Below are 6,651 nucleotides of genomic sequence, written 5' to 3'. Positions count from 1 at the left end.
TTAAAAAACTCTAAAAAGGAAATTAGTGCAAACAGAGTGAGGAGGGTGGCACTCAGTCCATCTGCAGGTGGGGCTTGTGGAACCCCAGCAGCAGGAGGTTCACCTTTAGGAACACCAGCTGCTCCACCAACATAGGATCCAAGCAGGTGCGGTGGGGTGTCACAACATCCCCAACAATGATGAACACCCTCTCGCTTGGAACACTGCTCGGTGGACAGGTGTTGCCAGGCAACCATGGCTAGATCCTGCCACATCTGGCTGCTGCTTGCCCAGTAGGCCAAGGGGTCGCAGTCCAGTGGCTCCACATCCTCAGTGAGATAGGTAGCCACCGAAGCCTCGGCGCTACCTGCCTGAGGCTGGGGTCTGGTACATTTGGACCCCAGCATTGAAGCCATGCCCATGGCCCAAATTCACAGTGGCTGGTGTGGAGGAGACTGGTTGCTGCTGGTGCCAGTGCTGGTGCTGGCGCCAGTGCTGGGAGTGCTGGCACAGGAAAGTGGATCCACCTCTTCCACATTCCCTCACCTCTGCACTTCAGCCTCCCTGGCTTCATTCACCACGCACCTGCATCCAGTGATCAAGGGTTTTGGGGCTGCCAGTGCACATGCTCCCCTTCACCCTTGGGTGACACATGCCCGCCATCATGTGGACCGTACTGGACCACAAGGGATCCAGCCATCTCCTGATGCTCTCCTTCAGCTGCCTCACCAGTGCCTGCATGTCTGGTGACAGTGACCTGCCCCAGTCAGGAGCACTGATCCCAAGGAACTTCTCCATTTGGTTCTCTAGTTCCCTCACTAGGGGGGATCACCTGGCTGAGGAGGGCATTACCAGCGCTAAGGGTCTCAGTGGCCTGGAGGAAGGGCTTGAGGACCACCAAGATCTGGGAGATGGTAAACCACTCAGCTCTGTTCAGGAGGGTACTGATCCCAATCTTCCCAAGCAAGGCCATCTCATGGATGGTCTTCTGTTGATCCACCAACCTTTCAAGCATCAGGTATGTAGAGTTCCACCGAGTCTCCACATTCTTCATGATTCTGTGCTGCGGGATGCTCAGCTCTACCTGTTTCTCCTGCAGCATCTTGCCCCACTTGATGCTGCAGTGGAAGTAGCCTGCCAACTTCCTGCATTTCAAAATCAGCTGGCATGTAGCAGTAGTGATGGTGGCACCATCACTGGCAGCCCTGTCCCTCTCCAAGGCATCCCTCACTATTAGGTGCAGCCTGTGTACCACACAGCAGATGCCAACAAATTTGGCATCACGGACAGCCTTCACCATATTGGCCCCGCTGTCAGTGACCATGAACCCATGGGTGAGCTCACCCTGCCCACTGAACCACCCCTGCACCATGCAGTTCATGGCCCCCATGATCTTCCTTGCTGTGTGGGACACATCCAGCACCTCATCTTGCAATAGAGCCCACCGATGGCCTGACTGATCGCAGCAGTGCCCCGTGAAGGAATGGTAGGCATGATCGCCACCCCGGCTGCTCCAGATGTCGGAAGTGAAGTGCAAAGCTACCTGCGGCACTGCCTTGTGCGGATCCTCCCTCAAGTACTCCCTGCATGCCTCATACAGGGAGGGCACCACCGCCCTGCTAAAGGTGGTGCATGCAGATACTTTGTAAAATGGGGCCCAAAGTGCTACGAACCACCTGAACCCTGGCCTCTCAACTAGAGAGAAGGGCTGGCTATCCAGAGCAAGCATCTCCTCAATGCTCTGGGTGATCTCGCTCGCCTTGGGAATGCACCCCCCTTTCTGTCCACCTTTCCCCCACTGGTCCAGCGTGGCCTGCCTCTGCTTTGGGGGTAAGGGGGCTTTGGAGTGAGCGGGGGACTTCTCTTTTGGTACACTCGCACTGGTGCCAGGCTGAGCAGGAAGAAGGGCAAGGGGATGGTGCCTCCTCAGATGCAGAAGCATCGCTGTGGTGGAGAAGTGACTCACATCCTTGCCATGGCTCATGTGCTTTTGGCAGTGCTGGCAGATGGCAAACCTGGGATCAACTGCCAGCTCAAAATGCTCCCACACTACACTACTCCCCACGCTTCTGGGTTGAGGGTGAGGATCCTGCCTTTTCCCCCTTCTCTCCAGTCTTGATGCTCAACAGCAGGAGGAGCTGCCTCAGCTGAGCCACTTGCTTCCACAACCTCAGCCTCCTCTAAGGTGCTGCTTTCCAGAGAAGACCTGGGTCTAGGGGAAATTTGAGGGGTGTGGACCACAAATTCCAATTCCCCCTCAGTCCCTAGAATTGCTTGAGCCAGCACGCTCAGCATCCCTGGTTCCAGCTCCAGCGCCAGCTCCTCCTCTGGCAGTGGGAGCTGAAATTGGGGTGAAAGAGACTGATTCCACTGCTGGTGCCCACTTCTGGACTAGGGGGAGGTGGTGCATGTGCATTGATGTCAGGTGCAGACACTGCTCCCACCTCCTGGCTTCCACTGGCAGCACTGATGTCATGGCTGTTTGGGGAAAGAATGCATCTGTGTTTGCGGGGGGAGGGTTGGTTCAGCTCTAGCTCTCCCCCTACCCCCCTTCCTCCCCTGCCAGAAGACCTAGCACCTGCCTTTCCAGCACGCGTCATATTAATCTTTCCTGTGCTGCAAAAGGTCTGTGTGTGTGTGTCACTCCTTTTGTGTTGTGTATGTTATTCCCTCTGTTGTGTGCATGCACTGGCCTCTTCTTTGATTGTTTGCTTCAGTGTTAAGGGTTATGTAAAAATTGTGTGCCCTCTATCTGTCTGTCTTCTGCTATGAATATCTGATTTTTCTCTATATTGTCTGTGTAACTGTGTGTCTGTGTGTGTGCGTGCAAGCAATCTGTGCCTACCTGCACAGTAATAGATCACTCTGGCAGGGAAAACACACCTTTCTTTTTTCGAAGTTTCCAAAAAAAAAGAGCAAATATAAATTCAAAGAAATAAATTGAATAGTAGCACTAATAAAAATTGAATAGAATAGCTAAGCTAAGCTAAATCCTACCCATTCCTTTGCAACAAGAAAAAGGAGCAGGCAAGTTCAATTAGTACTGAACTAGCAAGCCACAGTGCCTCAGTCTGAGCATTTCTCTGTCACAGTTACTGACAGGGAACAACCTGGGAAAAGACACAGCACGCCTTCAAACAGAGGCTTTTATGCTGTTTCTAGTCCCACCACACAGACGGTGCCATCGGGAAAGGCAGTCAGGGAGAAATCCTTCTCACTGGCCACCTACAGATGTCAGTCTTCCCCCCTACTCCCCCTTTCCCCCACACTCTCCCCCCCTCCTCCGCCCCCCCCTTCTAACTGTAAGGCAAGCTATCCGAAGCATCCGAAGCATCCAAAGTGCATCCAAAGCACTTTGAATGCTCTGACCCACTTCAGAAAGCTTGCCTGAGCCCGTGCTTCGATCCAGGCATGCCACTTCGGATGCCAAAACGTCTGAAGCAGCACCAGATCTGAAGCATGATCCGAAGACTCGCACAGCCCTAACAGCCAGGTTGGACAGATCATGCTGCAGTGGTGGCAGTAGCGATAACAGCAGCAGCAACAACTGAGGACAGTTTTTCAGGCCCCAGCATAGCCGCATCCCCCTTCCTTCCCCACCTCCTCTTGGTACCCCTTCCCTCAGAACTCAGCAGCACATCTTCCTGGACACCACTCTCCCACAGGATTTGCTCAGGGCACAAATCCTGCTTATTACACTTCTGCTGCACATCACACACAAGACATGTTAGAAATTAGTTATGTGGGGAGAGGGCATTTTTGGATGGGAGTGTATCCAGGAGCAGAGTATAGGTTGTAGCCATGTTAGTCTAAGGACATAGGCAGACAAGGTTCATTGGGTAAGTCTGATATCTCTTATTAGACCAACTCAAATAGTTATTTGAGTTGGTCTAATAAAACTATTTGAGTTGGTCTAATAAAAGATATCAGATTTACCCAAAGAACCTTGTCCCTCCAAGAGCAAAGGCACCCAGAAAACAGGAAGAAACAAGAAGCCCAAAATCCAGGCAGATAAGCAATAGAACCATTGGAAATGTGAGCCTGAGAGAAAGTAAAGAACAGAAGTGGGGTTTTGGTAGTATGATGACTAGAAAGAGGTGTGAAACAATTAATAATGACCCTGTCTCATGTTTAATTCCAATTGTGTCCCAGGAACAAGGCTCTGTGTGCATTCTTTGTAAGTAAGCAGCACTGCAGTAAAGAAAAGCCTGAGTCCATCACCACTTTCCTTTCATACCAGAAACATCCAAGACTGTGAATACTGGCTATGTACTTGGGTCAAAATGGATAGTAATATTAAAGTCTTGAAAGCCTCCCCTGCTTTTTTTTCTTCTCTGATTATAATTTGGTATTAAAAATTATTTAAATACAGTTTTCCAGCCAAAATCAATGGAGTCTCACTTGTATTTTATTGGCTGTCTATTAAGAAATATTGCTACTTACGGCTTCTGAAATCAAATCAGAAATACTATTTCCATAAATTTACTGGAAAAGGAGACAAGAGAGAAGACAATTATGGAGGACAACTTTCAGTTACTACTGCTGTGTGACATAGCCTCAGCTGCCTACAACACTGCAGCTTAATTCATTAGCCTTTAAAAGGGGAACATTTGCCTTCTGACATATTTTAGAGTAGGGGCTCCTAAACTGTGGTACATGCACCCCTGGGGGTATGCAAGACATCCCAGGGGGGGTGGTACATGGGAGAAATTGTGTAAAGAGATTTAATTTTCATTATGATAATATTTGGTATATAAGGGGTTAAAATATAAAACATATTGCTGGTAGGGGTACATGGGCAACTGGTAAACATGGAAGCAGGTACACAATAAGAAATCATTTAGAAACCTCTGTTTTAGAGTACTTCCTACAGTATATCTGTCACATCATGTGGCAGTGATTCTACGCCACAGTGCTGGGGGAGTGGAGAGATAATCAGACGAGCACAGGCTCCGCTACTGCCTGGCCATTCCCACCCCGTACACACACTGCCAGTCCTCTCTGCAAGGAGGTAAGCACTATGATAAATAAGTTAGTTTTTAAATGGGGTGCCACTCAATTCACAAACATCACACAGAGGGGTGTCTCAAATCTGTTGAGGGGTACCTCAAGTCTACAAAGGTTGAGAACCATTGGCATATGGTAAGCATAAGCTCATCTTGCCTACATCTGTTCAGAGGCAGCAGAAATACCAACAACAGAGTCTCCATAATTTGAAGGACAGTATACATGGGTGGTGGATTTCATGACTAGTCAGTACATCCTGTTAATTCTGGCTAGGTGTCAATAATGCAGGGTAACAGGCATCACAGCTAAAAAAGATTGAGCTCTGCAGACATAACATCTGCCATTACTTGTGAAAGAAAGTCTGGAATCTGGGCATGGGGGGGAGCAGATATTCCTTCTCCTCAACTCAGCATTTCTTAACTGGATGGCTGGCTGCTAGTTTCTACATAGCTGACCTTCAGCCAATGCAAAGGAAGAGAAATGACATGATTGTTTCACTCCCCTCAATCATATTTCCTACCACTGAGTGTACCTGTCACAACCAAGGATGAAATGATAGTTTTGGAGATTGAAAGAGGTTTCAATGGGAATTTCATACTACCTTTGAAATGCCTGTCTCAATCAAAATTCACTCAGAACTTCTTGAATTCAGCCCACTGGTAATTATTAAATAATAAAGAAATACAGAAAGAAGGTATGGTGAATTCAGAACTATAGTTTTATCTGTCATTCATATTCTCAAAAAGCTGAGTGCTTTTTTTCCCCCTCTCCAAACCACATTAATTACTGAGATAGTAGAAGTAATGGTGAACTATGCAAAAGGTCTGGAAAACCAACTAGGCATATCTGTTTGCAAGTGAGTTGTCAGCAGTGAAGCTAGCAAATTATTGCTTGGGGAATTGCATAGAGAAAATAACTAGCATAATTAACTGGTCCTCACAAAAGTGATCTGAAGAAATAGTGCTTTATCAGCAAAGTGCCAGCATTGTCTCAGATACTATCTTTAAAATGTTTTAATTAGAAACAGTGTTGTAGGCTTTTAGAATTTCAAAGCAGACTCTAAAGCTAGGTGTGTATTAGTATTCCAGATCTCGATGCCCCAAAACTCTGGAGCAGCTCTAAACTGAATCCAGAAATTACTGGCCAAAGTTGTGGCTAAAAATAATAGAATCAGTTAGTTTAACTGTAATATTCATTTTATAAAAGAAAAGATAGTAGAAGTCAGTCTACAGAGTCTTTATGAAAAATCAAGGGATTTGATTAACTGAGAGTTTTAATTTAAGGTGAACTTGTTCAGCTCATAGTTGGAGACATACAGATGTTACATTTAAATTAACCCAACTAAGGTTAAGTCAATCTAAATGTGCATCTGTGCAAATGTTGCAGGGAGGGATGGGGTTTAAATTGGACTAAAATGGTGAGTCTGATCTAAGTTAGTTCATCTCAAGTGAACTAACTTAGACTGGGAACAGGTTAACCCCACCCACTAAACATCTGTTTGTGTTTAGAGTGCAGCCCCAGGGCTAAGAAAGCCCAACCACTTGCCCCAGCCCTGGCGAGGAATTCTTCCACTCTCCCAAAACTGACTGGACCATTTTTAGCCACCCGACCCTCCCACCCCTGGATGGACAACCACCCCTCCCCTGCAGACACGTAACCCCCACC

The sequence above is a fragment of the Gavialis gangeticus genome, unplaced genomic scaffold (genome assembly GCF_001723915.1).
Source record: "Gavialis gangeticus isolate Ggan-Ray unplaced genomic scaffold, GavGan_comp1, whole genome shotgun sequence".
NCBI lineage: Eukaryota > Metazoa > Chordata > Crocodylia > Gavialidae > Gavialis > Gavialis gangeticus.
The sequence above is the reverse complement of the archived record's forward strand: the minus strand, read 5'-3'. Positions refer to the sequence as shown.